A 23,628-nucleotide genomic window follows, 5' to 3' on the forward strand; every position below is an offset into this window, starting at 1 on the left:
ATTTATTACAAACATCAAGTCACTCAGCACGTTGGCTGAGCAGAGCAGGTTCATTCTCACGCACATCTTGATACGTAACTGAAGTTGTTGCTTTAAGTCAAGTTGAGGCCAGATCCTCACAGCCAGACAGTTCTTAATTGCTTCATTTTTGAGATAGGGATTTTCTGAAATATATTTTCTTGCAGAGGAGAAAAAATTTTAAAACTTTGCTTTCATTTCACACTGGGAACAAGGAACAAGCAGATGGAAAATAATGAGTTTCTTCAATACTGTCTTGGCTAGAGAAATATTTTCTTAGACTCCACCTTTTTCTACATGTTCCAGCAACACCAAAATCCTGTTTTCCATTAGTTTGATTCTTGTTAACTACACTTCATTCCTCTCTGAGTAGAGTAAATCACAGATGGAGTGCCATACCATCATGGTGCCCAGATACAAAAAATGTTTGCAACTTTGACATCAACAGAGAATCTAAAATTTAAACTCATGCCATCATATGCATCCTAGCAAAGAGAGTAATCATTTTTACTGTTCTTTTGAAGAGAGGCTAAAGTCTTTCATTTAAAATTTCTTCATTAAAAAACATCTCCATAGAAAAACAAAATGAAAACTAAAAAAACACAATGAAATAATGACTTACCACATGTAAATGGACTAGAGTAAATAATATCTGAAAAGAATCAACTTAAAGTGTTTAAATAGCTATTAATTGCATCATAAAAATAATCTTAAGACTGCATGTACAGGCTTAAAGAAAAAAATTAGACCTAAGTGGAAAGCAGAAGGCATCTTAGAAGCATCTACATCTCCTATCATTTTCCACAAGGAAATTGCATAAAAATCCTCTCCTTGAGAAAATTCAATCCTCCACTTGCTATAGGCAAATAATCCTCTTTTCTTTATTTCAATTTTCTCAAATTGGGATTCAGTTTAAGTAGCTTCTCCCAGATCTTTCAGGTTTCCCTGGTTTTTAAAACATATTATCCCCCAGAATGTTCTTCGTCATTCAAAACATGAAACACTTTCAGGAAATCTACATACATCCAATAACCATTACATAGTTAGGCACTCATTCCAAAGAGGAAAAGAAAAAAGAAAAAGAGAAGCTTAAAGGGATTGGCTAAAGTGGGTGATCTACCAGGATGTCAGGAATAAGTGATTCTTGGTGAAACACCTCGAACACATTCTTATTTTCAGTGTGGCTGAAAGCCTGAAGGGGGTTGAGCTGAGGAGGGTGGCATGAAAAAGCGATAAAGTGAGCAGGCTGGTACATGTCCAGTATGCAACCCTAACTACTGATCAGTGATCTCTAACCAAACATTTGGAAGAGTTGGTAACTTATCCTCTGATCTAGTGTAATTTTTCAAAGACACTGATGTCATCATGGGTAAATAAGAATTTGACATTGAATAACCACTCCCCGGCCCCAAGATTTAGGGAAGTGAAATGGATTATGAATGACTGTCTCTGTCTGTTTTCTGCTGCTATAACAGAATGCCACAGACTGGGTAATTTATAAAGAAAAGAAATTTATTTGGCTCATGGTTCTAGAGCCATGATTCATCTTGATGCAAATTCCCTCCAGCTGTGAGCCTGTGAAATCAAAACAAGTTATCTACTTTCAAAATACAGTGATAGGACAGGCATAGGATAGACATTCCCATTCCAAAAGGAAGAAATAGGCAAGAAGAAAGGCGTAACTAGTCTCAAGTAAGTTCAAAGCCCAACAGGGAAAACAATATTAAGTGTTAAAGCTGGAGAATAATCTCCTTTGATTCCATGTCCCACTTCCTGAATACACTGGGGTGGGAATTGAGCCCCCAGGGCCTCACATAGCCCCACCCCCAGGCCTTTGCTGGGCTTAGCCCACTCAGCTGTCAGGCGTTGGAGTCTCATGCTTGCAGCTCTCCTAGGCTAACATTGCACATTGACAGCTCTACAGTTCTTGAGTCTCATTGGCCGTCCCAATCCTATAGCTCTACTAGGCATCACACTAGTGGAGACTCTCTGTGGTGACTACACTCTTGCAGCAGGTTTCTGCCTGGGGCCCCCAGATTATTCATGACATCCGTTGAAATCTGGGTGGAGGTAGCCATGCCCCCAAAGCTCTTGCATTCTGCAAACCTACAGACTGAACACCACATGGATGCCATCAAGGATGGATTACTGCTTGCATGCTCCAGAGTGGCCTATACCATACCTTGGCCTGCTTGAGCCCTGGCTAGGGCAGTCAAGGAGAACTGCACTGAAATACAGGGAGAAGCAGATACCTGAGTAAGCTCTGAGGAGAGAGCCCATGAAGAGTTCCCTGGGCCTGTCCCCTGAAACCATTCTTCCCTCCTAGAGCTCTGCGCCTGTGATAGGAGGGCAGCCTCTAAGAGCTCTGAAGTGCCTTCAGGGTCTTTCTCTCATTGACTTGGTTAATAGCAGCTGGCTCCCCTCTGTCCATGGGAATCTCTTTACCAAATAGTTGCTTGGCTACACCCTTGATTTGCTCTCCTAAAGATGTATTTTCACTCTTTACATGGCCAGGCTGTGAATTTTCCAAATCTTTCCATTCTGCTTCTCTTTTAATTATAAATTCCATCTTTAAGTCATTCTTTTCCTCTCACATGTCACTATATGTGTTTAAAAGTAGCCATGCAGTGGCCTGAATGGTTTGCTGCTTAGGTATTTTTTCTGGCAGATATTCTGTCATTGCTCTTAAGTTCTACATTTTATAAAGCCTTCAAACATACACACAATTTTACCGAGTTTTTTGCTACTTAATAACAAGGATGGCTTTTACTCCAGTTTCCAATACCTCGTTTCTTATTTCTGTCTGAGGCTTCATCAGATGGCCTTTAACTGCCCATATTTTTACGAACATTCTGGTCACAACCACTTAAGTAATCTCTAAGAAAATTCAAATTTCCTTATAATTCTCCTTTTCATCCAAACCCTCACCAGAAACACCCTTAATGCTTCACTGCAATACAGACTTTTTCTAGCCTGATTCTCCAAATGCTTTTAGCCTCTACCATTATTACCCAGTTCCAAAGCTGCTTCTACTTTTACAGGCATCCGTTCTAATAACAGCCGCATTTCTCAGTACCAATTGTCTGTTTCACAGATTAATGAGTGATTCTTTCCTGTTGAGATCTGTGTTTGCAAGTATCTTCACATCATGAAGTGTCTCACTCTTAAGGAAAATAAAAAAGCTTGCAAAGCTTTTAAGGGTGCTTCACCCCCCAAATAAAAGAAATATATTGTATTTTATGATAAATGAAGGGCATCTGCAACCTTTATCTTACACAGGGTGAATCATAGAACTCATGTTTTTAAAAGGAAGAAAAATGGCTTGAAAGGAATTGTTTCAGAGTAGTAAAGTCATTTCCAAAGAAAACCAAATGAAAAATCAACCAAATTACATAGAGTAACTCTGTGCTGAGTAACTAATTAATCATGGTATCCAGGGTAGCCTATCTAGCTCTTGGTTTTCTGTGGTCTCAATAATAGGTAAATAGAATCTTAGAGAAAAAAAAAGGCTTGTCAGATGTGTTTTTGCTTGTTTTTAACAAAGGCAGCAATGCACTCAGGGGTGCTTAATTGAATTCACAAAGCCAGGCAATGTGTTTAAATGTTATCATTGTAAAGCTACATTAAGTATCAGAGCAGCTTTTTGAAGCCAATATTTTTAAATAAAAAATACAATTTAAAGAGGATCATGGTCCAGTGGTGAAAAACCAGGGCTTTTCCTTACTCCAGCTATTTAGTGCAGAAAAGTTTATGATAATTATTAGAATGACAGGCAATGCTGAATTTCTACTATGTAACATGTTAGGAAATGAAGACTTCTTTGGAATTGAAGAACTTTAGAATCAACCAAGAGTTGTGCAAATACAAGGCCTTGGCTTCAAAAGGGAAATTTAGTTGTAATCAAATCCTGCTCCTCGTTGTATTTTTTGGCTCTAGGTCATAGGGCTCTGTTGAAGGTGATGTTGTGCCATCATTCTAAGACATTCTACTATAACTTACTGAGTACTAAGTTTCCATCCATATGCCTGGCCTCCCAGGTCATAAGACACAGACACAGACCACCAGGAGGGTGTAGTGCAGTATATGGTGACTGCTAAACCCCTCACATTAAACAAAACAAAAAACAAGTAATTATTGCTAAGCAAACATGAGCTTTTAAAAAGGCACTTATTATACAGAGAGGAATATAAAAAGACAAAAGATATTAAAGCCTGGTAAATATTTCTATTCTGAAAAAAAGTGAAAGTTATCTTTTAAAACTCACAGGGAAAGCTCCACTTTGGTTTCAGTCATCATCTTTGGAAGAAAAGGAAGTTGGATTTTTCCATTAACACCTCACGATGCCTTTCTCTCCATCCTGGGTGGTGGCCACGCCGCTGTCAGCCTCTTCACACGGCTCAGCTGTGGTCAGGGTTGGCCCTTAATGTTGAATTTGGTGTGGTGATTTCAACAGACTCATTCACTGGCAGATATCCTGCCACACAGAGAGAATTTTTTGACCAGGTTGTAGCAATTTTCAATAAAAGGACAAACATAAATGGAACTCTCTGTACTTTTTCATTATACAAATAGCCAATGTTTAGTACTCAACTGATGCATTGTACTCTTCTCTGAATTGCTCTGCAGGATGCATGTTTAAATATGATATCTGGGTCCCCAGATAGACAGAACTAACGGCTTCTGATCAACTCTGAAGCTGAAAAGAGACTTGGTAGAGTCTTGCACAGCATCACAAGTAGTGTGGTGCGTCCCTCATCCCAATGTGCTAATAATGTTAGAATTTAGAGTGTCTAACCTGAAAACTTTCTGAGAACAAATGTTTCCTATCTTAATGTTGGATTTTTCACAAACGTTCTATGTGCATGTCTATCCTATATGGACATCCACCATGATGGAAGCAGGAAAAAGTGCAGTAATTAAGGGGAGGCTCAGACTGAGAATGAACATGCAGAAACTGAGATCTAGAGCCAATAGCTGAAAAGTTATTTGGGGCAAAAGGCCAATCTCAGAACAAAGAAGAAGAGTTGAGGTTAGAGAACTTGTATTGTTCAAAGGAAAGAATTGACCAAGGACTAGCTACTCAGGATTCATTCACTCACTCACTCATTCACTCAAACACTCACTCATTTAGCAACACCGCATACATATACTCATGGTGAATAAAATGCACCCGAGCTTTGTCTTCAGGCAGTTCTCATAGGACACAGGACGAGAGAGCACAGACAACCCAGTAAAGTACAAAATGGTGAAATAGAGGCTGATAGAAGAACTCATATTATCTTACCTATGGAAATGCCCCTAAATTTCTCCTAGACTTACAGGAACAAACTCTCTGCCCTTAGCACTCTCACATCTACCGTTTTAGACTCAATGAGATATAAGGCACATGGGATAGATACATTCAGACACCTGGCATATAAGATAAAGTGCTTTCTAATCTAAAATGCATTGTACATATTCTAATCTTTCCTTGTTGCTTCAGAAAGCCAAGTCTAGGAGAATACTGCTTAACAATGGGTTCAGTGTGTTTCCACCTGTTTCTCAATGGGATGTAGTGATTCAATAAAAAAGAAAGTGACATTCTTTGGTTTAAAGTGTCCAGGAAAAATCAGACTTCAGTGTGTATTTTCCCTTGATCCTTTCAGAAAATTTACAATTCATCTCCCAACAGTCAATTCAGCAACAAGTCTTAAGGATTCTCCCTACAAAGCATATCCTAGATTCCAAATGTTTCTCTTCCCACACTGCAGCCACCTTCACCTAAGGCACCATCATTTTGCACCTGGACTATTGTGGTAGCTTCACAACTGATCTACCTGCTCTTCCCATGATTGTCTCCCCAGGTCTCCATGCACTTTTGAGTGAGGAATGAGCTTTTGAAAACATAAATCATACCACATCAGCCCCTGCTTATAAATGTCACATAGCTTCTCACCAAGTAGTATATCCCTACTGGTATATGCAAAGCCCTATAAAATCAGTCCCAGTCTGTTTTTCAACCTCCTGTCATAAGATCTTCCCCTTTACCCAACTGTCTGTTTCTTCAACATAAACATTCCTACCTTAGGGCTTTTCTGATATCTGGTCTCTTTTTCTAGAATACACTTCCCTTAATTCTCAAATGGATCCCTCTTGTCATTTGGGTCTCAGTTTAGGTGTTACCTCTTCATAGAGATTTACCTGATTCACTAATCTCAGGTAGTCACCCAGTTACTGTCTCATTACCACCTTCTAATAATTATCTATAAGCACTTAGCACTATTTAGAATTTTTCTTAAATTTTTAAAAAAATTATTCCCATTTTCATAAGATTGTAAGTTCCATGAGATTAGGGACATTGTCTGCCATTTTACCTACTTGTTTTGTATAATTTGTAACAGGAAGAACTTAGAAAATTTGTAAGTATATTATAAGCATTAAAAACATTTGCAAGTACCAAAGTGAATATTTCTCTGAAGGAGATCTAGTTAGATGTGGACTTTCATCATGTCATTGGACTCTCCTTGGGCAGTTAGTACATGACACATGAATTATTCACTTATGGGTCTCCAACACCCTGCACGTCCAGGCACTTAATTGCTGTCTGTTGAGTGATTAAATGTTTTCCTGTTTGCTAAGGGTACTGAGCCAGTTCCCTTCAGGTTGCAGGAACACATTTATGCTTAAGTTAATTTACCTATTGAGCATATTAGGAGAGAATAAGAGACCACCCTATGAGCTCCCCAGCCAGGCCACAAGGACCAGAGAGTTGTTCATAAGATGCCACAGCACCGGCCCCATGACCTGAACTCTCCTAGCATAAGGTATATGTTGGTTACTCCTCCAATACTCAGCGACTTGTTCACCCTCTTTGTTGCCAGAGATTTTGCCACTCCTGCTGACTCTCTTCTTGAAGTCCTACATTCAGGCTTCCTGAGTGACGACCAGATTGGGGCAGTGCTGTCACAGAGGTGCTGATTCAGGCATCTTCTCAGGGCACTGGCACACCTCACCCAGGCTTGAAGTCAGTGCTCACCTTCCATGCAAATACTGAGACCAGCATGGCCTGCTTTCTTTCAGGAATGGGTCCTCAGAAGAGGACTGTGTGCAATACAGCCATTCTGAGCTGCATCAGAAGGGAAAAACATTTTGTGTCAAGTAACTCCAGTAGTCTGAAGAAAATATTGGAAGTTCTAAAATATATAAACATAAGAATGGATAAGGAGGCCAGAGATTGGCCAACCATCAAAACTATGGGGCAAATATATTTAGAAGGTTAATCCCAATTCTGATCATCTCCCATACAATCAAATTGTGTATACTTGACCAAGATTTTATTTTTTTAATAAAATAAGTTGTTCAGAAAATACTTAATATAAATTATCTTTTTAAAATCTTTTAAATATTACCTCAAAATCCAGATGCAGACCTGAGTCCCACATGCACAAATATGGTTGTTACAAACTTGAAGAAAGTGGAAATAGAATTGGTTGTAGATTTAGGCAATAGTGCCAAATTTTTAATGTTTCCAGTTTAGGAAAACGATGCATTTGTTTTAAAAGATTTATTTCAGTACAGCCTCAACAAAGGGCAGTTTGGCTTAGTACTTCTCAATAAATGTGCATATGTGAGCAAAATTTTATCTACAAGGATATTTGTTGCATTATGGTTTGTAGTAGCAAAAGTCTAGAAATAAAGTATCTTATACCTAATTTATAAGAATCTTAAAGTCTTATAAATAAGAGACAGATGAAATAAATTACAGTACACTTGTAAAACAGAATGATCTACAGCTATTAAAAATAAGAGGGTTGATTTATATATGTTGATATAGAAAACCCTCTAAATATATTAAAGTGGAAAAGCAAGGTAAGGAAATATGGCCTATAAGGAGAGGAACTAGCTGTCTAGGGTGGGAGAGAGATTTAGTTTTCAATCTGTAATCTATTTTACTGTTTGATTTTTAAAATTACATTTATATATTGCTTAAAAAACAGAAAAAAACAAAACTTTATTTTCCTACCAAGCAAAAAATGTGTATACTAGCTTTCCATTGTCAATGAAAACAGTCAAACTGTGAAATATTTACAGAGGTTTATTCTGAGCCAAATATGAGTGACCATGGCCCGAGGCACAGTCTCAAGAGGTCTTGAGGACACATACCCAAGGTGGTTGGATTACAGCTTGATCTTATACATTTTAGGGGAACATAAGGCATTATTCAATACATGTGAGGTATTTGAAAGGTGGGACAACTCGAAGCAGAAGAGGATGGGGGCTTCAAGTCATAGGTGGATTCAAGGATTTTCTGATTGACAATTGGTTGAAAGAGTTAAGTTATTACCTAAGGATCTGGAATTAATAGAAAGGAGTGTCTGGGTTAAGATAAAGTGTTATGGAGACCAAGGTTCTTATTATACATAGGAAGTCCCATAGGTGGTCACCATAAGAGACAATAGATGCAAATGTTTTCTATTTAGACCTTTAAAAAGTGCTAGACTCTAGTTAATTTCTTCAGGATTGGGAGGGCCTGGAAGGGGAAAGATCTAGTTAATAGAAATGCTTTACAGATGCAAATTTTCCCCACAAAGGACAATTTTGCAGGGTCATTTAAGAATAGGGCAAAGAAACATATTTTGAGGTAAAATATTTTGATTTCCTTCTTTATCTGTCATGTGATGTTACACCAGAGCCATTGCACTGGGGACCTTTGAGATGGAGACTCAGAGTCAGGTTAGAGTTGGTATCTCATTGCTACAAAGAGTCTGTTCCATCAGTCTAAGAATTTCTATTTTAATTTTAATGCTGGTCAGTTGTGTTTAAATTCCCCAATGGAGAGAGTACCATAAGGCATGTCCGACCCCCATCTTATGTCACGGCCTGAACTAGTTTTTCCTGTTTTTTGGAATCCCCTTGGATGAGAAGAGGAGTCCATTCAGTTGTTGAGGGGCTTAGAATTTTATTTTTGGTTTAGACCTTTGAGTTCAGAAGAAATAAAGAAGAAATCTGAATATTCAGTATCTCTTGCATTGAGAAAATAAACCTATCTAAACCGAAAGAATTGACTCAGTCTCTGCCATTTTACCTACTCGGCTTATATAATTTGTAACAGAAAAAATTTAGAAATAGAAAATCCCAAAATACATTATAAGGATTAAAAGCATTTGTAATACAAGAAAGTACTTAGTACCAACGTGAATGTTTCCCTAGTGGAGAACTAGTTAGACATGAATTCTCATCGTGTCATTGGGCTCTTCTTGGGAATTTAGTATATGACACATGAATTACATAATTCTACAATTAATGTAAAGAATGCTATGCAATCTTGTTCTTCTTCAGCTATTATGAGAGAGTAGGGATAGAATAAAAATAACTGAGATGTTGGGTTTACACTGCTTACATGATCCTCATCTTTTCTTTTTTGCCTTAATATTTACTTGTGTTATCTCTGGTGACTGCTTAATGAATTAAGAAGATAGAGCATTAAAGGTAAACTCATGTTTCCAGTCAGGATAGAATTATAGATTCGTAATTTTGTCATTCCAAATATTGTAAACATGTAACAATGATAAAAAAATTTTGAAAACATAGTTATGATTTAAAAATATGAGACATTTTCAAGGACCAGAAGTATTAGAATAGCTGAGCTAAAGTTGAGAGGCATTGAGCTGGGGATGTTTGGGGCTGTGAATCTAGGAACTAGCAGAGGGCACTAAGGGTCTTGATGCCTGTGGGGAGATGAGAACTAAAATTGCCTATTGTTAAGCCTGGGAGATAGGAGGCTGGAGCCTGGCTACTTCCTGAAGTCAGAGGGTGGAATAGGTGGGCCTCAAATGTACACAAGGGTGAAATAAAACTGCTACTGTTGTCTTGGGCTACAGCATCTATAAAGCTAAGTGCCTAGAGAGACGAGAGGGAGAAATAGAATCTCAATGCTAAAAGTTAAGCAAAACTGTTTACTAGCTCAAGGCCTAGATAGGTAATGTTTTCAATATTTTTGAGCACACATGACCTGGGTATCCAATAGAAAGCCCGATATAAATTCTGGATCCTGAGGAAAGGTAGAAGTGACTACGAAACTAGTAGACAGGGCAGGATGGTTTTTCAAAAGAAGGAAAAAAAAATATACTGCCACTCAAAATGAGTCTTCAAACAAAAATCCTACACATAAGATAAAGACAAATGCTAACAAAATCAGCAACTGGGAGATAAGTTTACCTAAAGACTAAAACACTACAACAATCTGAAATTTAGTTTAAAATTAGTGCATTGAGGAAGCTTAAAGTGATAATGAAAGGAAGAATACCTCCTCCCTTAAATACTAAACAAAAACAATCAAACAGAGAATTAGTAAGTTAAAAGCAGTGCTAAGAAATTGATCTGGGACACAATACAGAGAGAAAAATTCATTAAAAATGTACCAGAGCAGTTGAGAAATGTATAGGATAAGTTGTGAGGGTTTTATAATATACAACAGGAGCCCCAAGGGGAGAGAAGAGAAGGAATGAGAGAGAAGCAATACTAAAAAACAAAAAATAAAAATAAACTGTCCAGAATTAAATAAATACATTATTTCTTAGACTTAAAATGCGCTGTGTAGGAAGAATTAAATCCAGATCTAAAAATTCAATTGATATTTTATACATCAAGTATAAAATGAAGACTGGATGACAATTAGAATAAAAGTAGACTTCTATCAACAATAGTAGATGTTTAAAATCAATGGAATATTTTTGATGTTGATGATAAAAATAACTGCCAATGTAAATTCTATGATAAGCTAAGCTATTATTCAGGTGTAAGACATAACATTTAAAATGCTTTATCATTCGTAACCATTGTTGATAACCACTAATTGACATGCTTCTTGAAGAAAAGGAAATCCAGAGGAAAAGCTTGAGACACGAACAATAAGGGCAATTGTGGAAATGAGTAAAGTATGCTAGTGTGACAGATTGTATTTGTCCAGTAGCATCACACCAACATTTTCCTTTTTTTCTTTTTTTTTTTTAATATACTTTAAGTTTTAGGGTACATGTGCACAACGTGCAGGTTTGTTACATATGTATATATGTGCCATGTTGGTGTGCTGCACCCATTAACTCGTCATTTAACATTAGGTATATCTTCTAATGCTATCCCTCCCCTCTCCCCCCACCCCACAACAGGCCCAGGTGTGTGATGTTCCCCTTCCTTTATCCATGTGTTCTCATTGTTCAATTCCCACCTATGAGTGAGAACATGCGGTGTTTGGATGTTTGTCCTTGCGATAGTTTGCTGAGAAAGATAGTTTCCAGCTTCATCCATGTCCCTACAAAGGACATGAACTCATCATTTTTTATGGCTGCATAGTATTCCATGGTGTAGATGTGCCACATTTTCTTAATCCAGTCTATCATTGATGGACATTTGGGTTGGTTCCAAGTCTTTGCTATTGTGAATAGTGCCGCAATAAACATACGTGTGCATGTGTCTTTATAGCAGCATAATTTATAGTCCTTTGGGTATATACCCAGTAATGGGATGGCTGGGTCAAATGGTATTTCTAGTTCTAGATCCCTGAGGAATCGCCACACTGACTTCCACAAGGGTTGAACTAGTTTACAGTCCCACCAACAGTGTAAAAGTGTTCCTATTTCTCCACATCCCCTCAGGCACCTGTTGTTTCTTAACTTTTTAATGATTGCCATTCTAACTGGTGTGAGATGGTATCTCATTGTGATTTTGATTTGCATTTCTCTGATGGCCAGTGATGGTGAGCATTTTTTCATGTGTTTTTTGGCTGCATAAATGTCTTCTTTTGAGAAGTGTCTGTACATGTCCTTCACCCACTTTTTGATGGGGTTGTTTTTTTCTTGTAAATTTGTTTGAGTTCATTGTAGATTCTGGATATTAGCCCTTTGTCAGATGAGTAGGTTGCGAAAATTTTCTCCCATTTTGTAGGTTGCCTGTTCACTCTGATGGTAGTTTCTTTTGCTGTGCAGAAGCTCTTTAGTTTATTTAGATCCCATTCGTCAATTTTGGCTTTTGTTGACATTGCTTTTGGTGTTTTAGACATGAAGTCCTTGCCCATGCCTGTGTCCTGAATGGTATTGCCTAGGTTTTCTTCTAGGGTTTTTATGGTTTTAGGTCTAACGTTTAAGTCTTTAATCCATCTTGAATTAATTTTTGTATAAGGTGTAAGGAAGGGATCCAGTTTCAGCTTTCTACATATGGCTAGCCAGTTTTCCCAGCACCATTTATTAAATAGAGAATTCTTTCCGCATTGCTTGTTTTTCTCAGGTTTCTCAAAGATAAGATAGTTGTAGATATGCGGTGTTATTTCTGAGGGCTCTGTTCTGTTCCATTGATCTATATCTCTGTTTTGGTAGCAGTACCATGCTGTTTTGGTCACTGTAGCCTTGTAGTATAGTTTGAAGTCAGGTAGCATGGTGCCTCCAGCTTTGTTCTTTTGGCTTAGGATTGACTTGGCAATGTGGGCTCTTTTTTGGTTACATATGAACTTTAAAGTAGTTTTTTCCAATTCTGTGAAGAAAGTCATTGGTCACTTGATTGGGGTGGCATTGACTCTATGAATTACCTTGGGCAATATGGCCATTTTCATGATATTGATTCTTCCTACCCATGAGCATGGAATGTTCTTCCATTTGTTTGTGTCCTCTTTTATTTCATTGAGCAGTGCTTTGTAGCTCTCCTTGAAGAGGTCCTTCACATCCCTTCTAAGTTGGATTCCTAGGTATTTTATTCTCTTTGAAGCAATTGTGAATGGGAGTTCACTCATGATTTGGCTCTCTGTTTTTCTGTTATTGGTCTATAAGAATGCCTGAGATTTTTGTACGTTGATTTTGTATCCTGAGACTTTGCTGAAGTTGCTTATCAGCTTAAGGAGATTTTGGGCTGAGACAATGGGGTTTTCTAGATATACAATCATGTCATCTGCAAACAGGGACAATTTGACTTCCTAATTTCCTAATTGAATACCATTTATTTCCTTTTCCTGCCTAACTGCCCTGGCCAGAACTTCCAACACTATGTTGAATAGGAGTGGTGAGATAGGGCATCCCTGTCTTGTGCCAGTTTTCAAAGGGAATGCTTCCAGTCTTTGCCCATTCAGTATGATATCAGCTGTGGGTTTGTCATAGATAGCTTTTATTATTTTGAGATACGTCTCATCAATACCTAATTTATTGAGAGTGTTTAGCATGAAAGGTTGTTGAATTTTGTCAAAGGCCTTTTCTGCATCTATTGAGATAATCATGTGGTTTTTGTCTTTGGTTCTGTTTATATGCTGGATTACATGTATTGATTTGTGTATATTGAATCAGCCTTGCATCCCAGGGATGAAGCCCACTTGATCATGGTGGATAAGCTTTTTGATGTGCTGCTGGATTCGGTTTGCCAGTATTTTATGGAGGATATTTGCATCAATGTTCAGCAAGGATATTGGTCTAAAATTCTCTTTTTTGGTTGTGTCTCTGCCTGGCTTTGGTATCAGGATGATGCTGGCCTCATCAAATGAGTTAGGGAGGATTCCCTCTTTTTCTATTGACTGGAATAGTTTCAGAAGGAATGGTACCAGTTCCTCCTTATACCTGTGGTAGAATTCGGCTGTGAATCCATCTGGTCCTGGACTCTTTTTGGTTGGTAAACTATTGATCATTGCCACAAGTTCAGAGCCTGTTATTGGTCTATTCAGAGAGTCAACTTCTTCCTGGTTTAGTCTGGGGAGGGTGTATGTGTCGAGGAATTTATCTATTTCTTCTAGATTTTCTAGTTTATTTGTGTAGAGGTGTTTGTAGTATTCTCTGATGGTAGTTTGTATTTCTGTGGGATCAGTGGTGATATCCCCTTTATCATTTTTTATTGCATCTATTTGATTCTTCTCTCTTTTCTTCTTTATTAGTCTTGCTAGCGGTCTATCAATTTTGTTGATCTTTTCAAAAAACCAGCTCCTGGATTCATTAATTTTTTGAAGGATTTTTGTGTCTCTATTTCCTTCAGTTCTGCTCTGATTTTAGTTATTTCTTGCCTTCTGCTAGCTTTTGAATGTGTTTGCTCTTGCTTTTCTAGTTCTTTTAATTGTGATGTTAGGGTGTCAATTTTAGATCTTTCCTGCTTTCTCCTGTGGGCATTTAGTGCTATAAATTTCCCTCTACACACTGCTTTGAATGTGTCCCAGAGATTCTGGTATGTTGTGTCTTTGTTCTCATTGGTTTCAAAGAACATCTTTATTTCTGCCTTCATCTTGTTATGTACCCAGTAGTCATTCAGGAGCAGGTTGTTCAGTTTCCATGTAGTTGAGCAGTTTTGAGTGAGTTTCTTAATGCTGAGTTCTAGTTTGATTGTACTGTGGTCTGAGAGACAGTTTGTTATTATTTCTGATCTTTTACATTTGCTGAGGAGAGCTTTACTTCCTACTATGTAGTCAATTTTGGAATAGGTGTGGTGTGGTGCTGAAAAAAATGTATATTCTGTTGATTTGGGGTGGAGAGTTCTGTAGATGTCTATTAGGTCTGCTTGTTGCAGAGCTGAGTTCAATTCCTGGGTATCCTTATTAACTTTCTGTCTCATTGATCTGTCTAATGTTGACAGTGGGGTGTTAAAGTCTCCCATTATTATTGTGTGGGAGTCTAAGTCTCTTTGTAGGTCCCTCAGGACTGGCTTTATGAATCTGGATGCTCCTGTATTGGGTGCATATATATTTAGGATAGTTAGCTCTTCTTGTTGAATTGATCCCTTTACCATTAAGTAATGGCCTTCTTTGTCTCTTTTGATTTTTGTTGGTTTAAAGTCTGTTTTATCAGAGACTAGGATTGCAACCCCTGCCTTTTTTTGTTTTCCATTTGCTTGGTAGATCTTCCTCCATCCCTTTATTTTGAGCCTATGTGTGTCTCTTCACGTGAGGTGGGCTTCCTGAATACAGCACACTGATGGGTCTTGACTCTTTATCCAGTTTTCCAGTCTGTGTCTTTTAATTGGAGCATTTAGTCCATTGACATTTAAAGTTAATATTGTTATGTGTGAATTTGATCCTGTCATTATGATGTCAGCTGGTTATTTTGCTCGTTAGTTGATGCAGTTTCTTCCTAGCCTCGATGGTCTTTACAATTGGGCATGTTTTTCAGTGGCTGGTACCAGTTGTTCCTTTCCTTGTTTAGTGCTTCCTTCAGGAGCTCTTTTAGGGCAGGCCTGGTGGTGACAAAATCTCTCAGCATTTGCTTGTCTGTAAAGGACATTTCTCCTTCACTTATGAAGCTTAGTTTGGCTGGATATGAAATTCTGGGTTGAAAATTCTTTTCTTTAAGAATGTTGAATATTGGCCCCCACTCTCTTCTGGCTTGTAGAGTTTCTGCCGAGATATCTGCCGTTAGTCTGATGGGCTTCCCTTTGTGGGTAACCTGACCTTTCTCTCTGGCTGCCCTTAACATTTTTTCCTTCATTTCAGCTTTGGTGAATCTGACAATCATGTGTCTTGGAGTTGCTCTTCTCGAGGAATAGCTTTGTGGCATTCTCTGTATTTCCTGTATCTGAATGTTGGCCTGCCTTGCTAGATTGGGGAAGTTCTCCTGGATAATATCCTGCAGAGTGTTTTCCAACTTGGTTACATTCTCCCCTTCACTTTGAGGTACACCAATCAGACGTAGATTTGGTCTTTTCACATAGTCCCATATTTCTTGGAGGCTTTCTTTGTTTCTTTTTAGTTTTTTCTCTAAACTTCCCTTCTCGCTTCATTTCATTCATTTCATCTTCCATCACTGATACCCTTTCTTCCAGTTGATCGCATTGGCTCCTGTGGCTTCTGCATTCTTCACGTAGTTCTCGAGCCTTGGCTTTCAGCCCCATCAGCTCCTTTAAGCACTTCTCTGTATTGGTTATTCTAGTTATACATTCGTCTAAATTTTTTTCAAAGTTTTCAACTTCTTTGCCTTTGGTTTGAATTTCTTCCTGTAGTTTGGAGTAGTTTGATTGTCTGAAGCCTTCTTCTCTCAACTCGTCAAAGTCATTCTACGTCTGGCTTTGTTCCATTGCTCGTGAGGAGCTGCGTTCCTTTGGAGGAGGAGAGGCACTCTGCTTTTTGGAGTTTCCAGTTTTTCTGCTCTGTTTTTTTCCCATCTTTGTGGTTTTATCTACTTTTGGTCTTTGATGATGGTGATGTACAGATGGGTTTTTGGTGTGGATGTCCTTTCTGTTTGTTAGTTTTCCTTCTAACAGACAGGACCCTCAGCTGCAGGTCTGTTGGAGTTTGCTGGAGGTCCACTCCAGACCCTGTTTGCCTGGGTACCAGCAGCGGTGTCTGCACAACAGCCGATTTTCGTGAACCGTGAATGCTGCTGTCTGATCGTTCCTCTGGAAGTTTTGTCTCAGAGGAGTACCCGGCTGTGTGAGGTGTCAGTCTGCCCCTACTGGGGGGTGCTTCCCAGTTAGGCTGCTCAGGGTTCAGGGGTCAGGGACCCACTTGAGGAGGCAGTCTGCTCGTTCTCAGATCTCCAGCTGCGTGCTGGGAGAACCACTGCTCTCTTCAAAGCTGTCAGACAGGGACATTTAAGTCTGCAGAGGTTTCTGCTGTCTTTTTGTTTGTCTGTGCCCTGCCCTCAGAGGTGGAGCCTACAGAGGCAGGCAGGCCTCCTTGAGCTGTGGTGGGCTCCACCCAGTTGGAGCTTCCTGGCTGCTTTGTTTACCTAAGCAAGCCTGGGCAATGGCGGACGCCCCTCCCCCAGCCTCGCTGCTGCCTTGCAGTTTGATCTCAGACTGCTGTGCTAGCAATCAGCGAGACTCCGTGGGTGTAGGACCCTCCGAGCCATGTGCGGGATATGATCTCCTGGTGCGCTGTTTTTTAAGCCCGTCGGAAAAGCGCAGTATTCGGGTGGGAGTGACCCGATTTTCCAGGTGCTGTCTGTCACCCCTTTCTTTGACTAGGAAAGGGAACTCCCTGATCCCTTGCACTTCCGGAGTGAGGCAATGCCTTACCCTGCTTCGGCTCACACACTGTGCGCTGTGTCCACTCTCCTGCACCCACTGTCCTGCGCCCACTGTCTGGCACTCCCTAGTGAGATGAACTGGTACCTCAGATGGAAATGCAGAAATCACCCGTCTTCTGCGTCACTCACGCTGGGAGCTGTAGACTGAAGCTGTTCCTATTCGGCCATCTTGGCTTCACCTCCACGTTTTCTTAATCCAGTCTATCATTGATGGACATTTGGGTTGGTTCCAAGTCTTTGCTATTGTGAATAGTGCCGCAATAAACATACGTGTGCATGTATCTTTATAGCAGCATGATTTATAATCCTTTGGGTATATACCCAGTAATGGGATTGCTGGGTCAAATGGCATTTCTAGTTCTAGATCCCCGAGGAATCGCCACACTGACTTCTACAGTGGTTGAACTAGTTTACAGTCCTACCAACAGTGTAAAAGTGTTCCTATTTCTCCACATCCTCTCTAGCACCTGTTGTTTCCTGACTTTTTAATGATTGCCATTCTAACTGGTGTGAGACGGTATCTCATTGTGTTTTTGATTTGCATTTCTCTGATGGCCAGTGATGATGAGCATTTTTTCATGTGTCTTTTGACTGCATAAATGTCTTCTTTTGAGAAGTGTCTGTTCGCATCCTTCACCGACTTTTTGATGGGTTTGTTTGTTTTTTTCTTGTAAATTTGTTTGAGTTCATTGTAGATTCTGGATATTAGCCCTTCGTCAGATGCGTAGGATGCAAAAATTTTCTTCCATTCTGTAGGTTGCCTGTTCACTCTGATGGTAGTTTCTTTTGCTGTGCAGAAGCTCTTTAGTTTAATTAGATCCCATTTGTCAATTTTGGTTTTTGTTGCTGTTGCTTTTGGTGTTTGAGACATGAAGTCCTTACCCATGCCTATGTCCTGAATGGTATTGTCTAGGTTTTCTTCTAGGGTTTTTATGGTTTTAGGTCTAACATTTAAGTCTTTAATCCATCTTTAATTAATTTTTGTATAAGGTGTAAGGACGGGATCCAGTTTCAGCTTTCTACGTGTGGCTAGCCAGTTTTCCCAGCACTATTTATTAAATAGGGAATCCTTTCCCCATTTCTTGTTTTTGTCAGGTTTGCCAAAGATCAGATAGTTGTAGATATGCAGCAATATTTCTGAGGCCTCTGTTCTGTTCCATTGGTCTATATCTCTGTTTTGGTACCAGTATCATGCTGTTTTGGTTACTGTAGCCTTGTAATATGGTTTGAAGACAGGTAGCGTGATGCCTCCAGCTTTGTTCTTTTGGCTTAGGAGTGACTTGGCAATGCAGGCTCTTTTTTGGTTCCATATGAACTTTAAAGTAGTTTTTACCAATTCCATCACAGCAACATTTTCAGTCTAAGCTATTGTAGAACCTTGTCACATACCCATCAAGAGATTGAGTCTATTTTCTCCAACCTTGAACTTTGGGAGACTATGGAACTGCTCTAATGAGTAGGACACTATGAAAGTGGTACTGTATGAATTTCAAGGCTAAGGCAATACGGCTTCTGTTTGCCTGTCTCATTCTTGGTACATTTGCCTTGAGAACCTAGCCATCATGCTCTGAGGAAGCCCAAAGTAGCCTACACAGAGAAACTACATGGGAAAAAAATACAAAAAGAGAAACTGAGGCCCTCAGCCAATGGCCACATTCCCAGGAGACCTTATAAAATGTGGGACAGAGATAAACTCTCCCTACTTAGAATACCCATACTACCCAAAGCAATCTACAGATTCAATGAAACCTCAATCAAAATACCAACGACATTCTTCACAGAAATAGCAAAAACAATCCTCAAATTCATATGGAACCACAAAAGACCCAGAACAGCCAATGCTATCCAGAGAAAAAGAACAAAACTAGAGGAATCACATTACCTGACTGAAATGATACTACAGAGCTACAGTAACCCAAGTGGCATGGTACTGGCATAAGAACAGACACATAGACCAATGGAACAGAACAGACAATGCAGAAAAAAATTTGTACATCTACAGCGAACTCATTTTCAACAAATGTGCCAAGAACAGATATTCAGAAAAGGACAGTCTCTTCAATAAATTGTGCTGGGAAAACTGGATATCCATATGCAGAAAAATAAAACTAGAACCCTATCTCTCACTACATACGTAAAGCAAATCAAAATGGATTACAGACTTATATCTAAGACCTCAAATTATGAAACTACTAAAAGAAAACATTGAGAAACTCTCCAGGGTGTTGGGCTGGGCAAATATTTCTTGAGTAGTACCCCAAAAGCACAGGCAACCAAAGCAAAAATGGACAAATGTGATCACATCAAATTAAAAACTTTTGCACAGGACAGGAAACAATCAACAAAGTGAAGAGACAACCCACAGAATGGGAGAAAATATTTTCAAAGTATCCAGGGACAAAGGATTAATAACCAGAATATATAATATCAATGGTCATCAGAAAAAATGCAAATTGAACTACAATGAGATATTATCTTACCCCAGTTAAAATGGCTTTTATCCAAGACAGGCAATAACAAATGCTGGCGAGAATGTGCAGAAAAGGGAACCCTTGCACACTGTTGGTGGGAATTAGTACAACCACTGTACAGAACAGTTTGGAGTTACCTCAAGAAACTAAAATTAGAACTATCATACGATTCAGCAATCCCACTGATAGGTATATACTTAAAAGAAAGGAAATTAGTATACTGCAGAGATATCTGCCCTCCCATGTTTACTGCAGTACTATTCACAATAACTAATATTTGGAAGTAACCTAAGTGTCCATCAACAGATGAATGGATAGAGAAAATGTGGTACATATACACAATGGAGTACTATTCAGCCATAAAAAAGAGTGATATCCTGTCATTTGCAACAACATGGATGGATCTGGAGGTCATTATGTTAAGTGTAATAAACCAGGCACAGAAAAACAAACTTTGCATGTTCTCACTCATTTGTGGGAGCTAAATAATTAAAACAATTGAACTCATGGAGATAGGGAGTAGAATGATGGTTACCAGAGGCTGGAAAGAATAGTGGGGTGGTGGAGGCAGGGGAGAGTAGGGATTGTTAGTGAGTACAAAAATTAGTTAGATAGAATGAAGATCTAGTATTTGATAACACAACAGGGTGACAATAGTCAACAGTAATTTATTGTACATTTTAAAGTAACTAAAAGAGTATAATTGGACTGTTTGTAACACACAAAAAAAGGATAAATGCATTGTGTGCCTGTATAAAAATATCTCATATACTCCATAAATAAATACACCTACTATGTACCCACAAATATTAAACACACACAGATACATGCATGCACTGACCCACAAAACTTTCTAAAATGCTCTGCTTAAATTCTTAACCCACAGAATCCGTGAACAAAATACTGATTTCTTATGCAACTAAGTTTTGGAGAAACTTTTATAGCACTATATTTTGTAGAACAGTTATTATATTTAACTACTATTAAGAAGATTTTGGTAACTAATATTAATTATAGTAATAATAGAAGAAAAATGGAGGGTAGTAAGTAGAAGTTGTTTAGTAGCTAGTTTTTTGCTTGATTTGGGAGAAGGGTAAAGATATTTAATAAACTCGGGCTTTGATAAGATTTTATAGTTAAGTTTGTAGGCTAAGCTTTTGAAAACAACCATTAAAAGAACAGAAATTTAATAAATGAATCCAATCCAGAAATGAAGGAAAAGAAAGGAGGTAATAATGAAAATTTCATACATGTATACAATCAGAAACAAACAACAAAACATAACAATAATCGACTGATTCACATTTCTTTTCAAATTATCAGAATTCTAGTTGATTTAGGCTACATTAAATTAAAAAATACAAAGAGTGATAAGAATAATACTCCATGTCTTAGATTTTTAGATATTATACGTTTTAGAAAGTTTTGGTCTTTTCAGTTATGTAATTCACCAGGTAGGTTTTAACCCTTAGACTTTTAGAGGATACTGTGTATAGACAGAGTTGAAGGCCAGAGAAAAGTGGGTTTTATTAAACCATGTATCAGGATATTTTAGTTAGAAAATAGTGTTACCATAGTGATTGTTCATATTAGTTTTCCTTGGCCAGACTCGGTGGCTCACGCCTGTAATCCCAGCACTTTGGGAGGCCAAGTCGGGCATATCACGAGGTCAGGAATTCAAGACCAGCCTGACCAACAATACAAAATACAAAAATTAGCCGGGCATGGTGTTGGATGCCTGTAATCCCAGCTACTCAGGAGGCTGAGGCAGGAGAATCATTTGAACCTGGGAGGCAGAGGTTGCAGTGAGCTGAGATAGCGCCACTGCACTCCAGCCTGGGTGACAGAGTGAGACTCCATCTCAAAAAAAAAAAAAATAGCTTTCCTTTGTTGTTATTATTATTATTATTATTATTATTACTATTAATTATTTTTGAAACTGAGTCTTGCTCTATCTCCCAGGCTGGAGTGCAATGGCATGATCTCAGCTCACTGCAACCTCCACCTCCCAGGTTCAAGTGATTTCCAGCTAATTTTTGTATTTTTAGTAGAGATGGGGTTTCACCATGTTGGCCAGGCTGGTCTCAAACTCCTGACCTCAAGAGATCCAACTGCCTCAGCCTCCCAAAGTGCTGCGATTACAGGCATAAGCCACCATGCCTGGCCTTAAAATTAGCTTTCTAAATCCGTCTACTGGAAATACATGGTAGGAAAGTAGTCCAAATAGTTTATTATAAATCACACAATAACTGATTTATTAAGAAAATGGCGGCAGTCTTCCCTCAGCCAGATACAGTTGTTTGTTAATCCACCTTATTTTTATTTAGATGACACACACACAAAATAGCTGCCATTTGTTACAGACAGCATTGGACTCAATTTGCCAACACATTTCACCAATTGTTTACCATTGTTCTCTGCATCTTTGTCTCTTCCTTTGTGCTTCCATCAGATGCAGTAATGAATGCATGCTGCAGGCACACTCTAGAATAGAGAAAAAAGTAGAAGTCACAGTTCTGTGATTTTAAGCTGTGTGCTCTTTTCTACTCTTCTCATCTGTACGCCAATGGGATCCAGCAAAGATGGGTGCCAGAACAAAGCAAAGCGGAAGAGGATGCCAGAGGGAAACCATGATAACTTTGTGGGGTTTTTTTTTTTTTTTTTTGCACTACAAGATAACTTTTTCTTTTCCTTTAAGACGTTCAATAGCATTTACTAAGATATCACTTGTTTGTCTTCATTCATATATTGCTCTATACTGAGTTAACCATAATTGTATGTGTCTTATCTCTTTATTTAGACTGTGTGCCCTCTGAGAAAAAGTATTTTTTAAACACTAGTATTTCTGGCATTTAATATTGTGTTGAAACATAGGAAATACAATAATGTTTGATGAATAAATAAATGCCACAGATGAGAAAGAAACTTTCTCATAATTTTCTCTATAATGAATTTGCTCTATAAAATGAGATTAAAAAGTCCACCCAAGGAATTAAGTGACAGAAGTGGAACAAGAAACCAAAGACCTTGCCCTCCCTTCACCCCTCAAATCCAGCACTTTCCACAGTACCACACTCAAAATTCAGAAAGCTCATGCTTGGAAGCCTTCAGATGCCTTCCTGGCAGGACTGTGTTAGGCACACCAGAATTGCATGAGACGACGCCTATGGTCTGTGCTGTTATGAAATATCATAACAGTGATCCAGTGGCTTTGATGTCTGCCAACAATTGCAAGTAAAGAAAGTGGTTTAATGACACAGGCATACTGTGAGCAAAATCCTTAGGTTGGCTCCTTTTGCCCTATAATATTTGTATGTGTAAGGAAACCTTTTACCCCTTCTACAGCTCTCTCTTTCCTTGAAAAGTCCCAAATATTAACCCTGAGAGATGACTTTCTACTTGCCATTGTAGAAAGAGTACTTACTTATCTGATATTTCATACCACTCCTTCTTTGTCTCTGTGTTAATAACTTAATAATCTTGGGTGCACTTCCTGGAGTCCATAGACAAGAGGTAATAATTTTTCTCCTCACCATTATTCCTTTTCTGTTTTGTAAACTTACCCAGTATAGTACAATGATCTTCAACACCAAAAATTAGTTGGCAACTAAGTTGTAAGTTATGAATAATCCCCCAGTTATTTCTTCTGGGTAGGTTCATTGATTAGGATGTATTTTTCTCTTTCAACCTTATCTTTTAAAGGTCTTGTGAAGTTTTACCTTACATTTATTGCCCAGCAGACTAGAAAGACAGGAGAGAAGTGGTGGCAAGAAGAGCTGAATGGAATCGTTGATTATAATTGACAAAGAACTGCAGTGTGTGTGCAGAAAACAAAGAGACCTTTGTGTTGGTGGGAAGCATGTGACCGGCCGCCCTAATTTGGTCAGAGCTGTTCCATTTGCTCATCTACTTCTCTGGATGTTCTTCAAGATTCTGATTGAACCTGGTCTTTTCCACAACCTTTCCCATTTTCCCCGAGTCATCTTAGGGGATAAGAGCAAGAGAAGACTCCTTTTAACAGCCATATGATTCATCCTTCAGGCCTTTCCCTCAATTTTCTACAACATAGTCTTGAAATAGTTTTGATCATGGATTAAATCAGTACAACATATACCCCATTTATAAGTTATCTTCATGTACTGCCTATTCTGATACTTTATGCTAATATATTATGTAACATA

The 23,628-nt window shown here is 38.6% G+C and overlaps 1 long non-coding RNA gene across 1 annotated transcript in view; it reads right to left on the minus strand.

The window, feature by feature from the left end:
- Positions 1 to 23,628, minus strand: part of LOC130541513 (uncharacterized) — a 177,115-nt gene that overhangs the window by 185 nt on the left and 153,302 nt on the right. Inside the window, exons 2-3 of the long non-coding RNA XR_008955571.2 lie at positions 21,856 to 21,931; positions 4,283 to 4,492 (exon numbers count right to left, since the gene is read on the minus strand). This is a non-coding gene — a long non-coding RNA (uncharacterized LOC130541513). The remainder of the gene's footprint in view (positions 1 to 4,282; positions 4,493 to 21,855; positions 21,932 to 23,628) is intronic.

The sequence above is a fragment of the Pan paniscus genome, chromosome 4, assembly GCF_029289425.2.
Source record: "Pan paniscus chromosome 4, NHGRI_mPanPan1-v2.0_pri, whole genome shotgun sequence".
In the NCBI taxonomy this organism is placed as follows: Eukaryota; Metazoa; Chordata; class Mammalia; order Primates; family Hominidae; genus Pan; species Pan paniscus.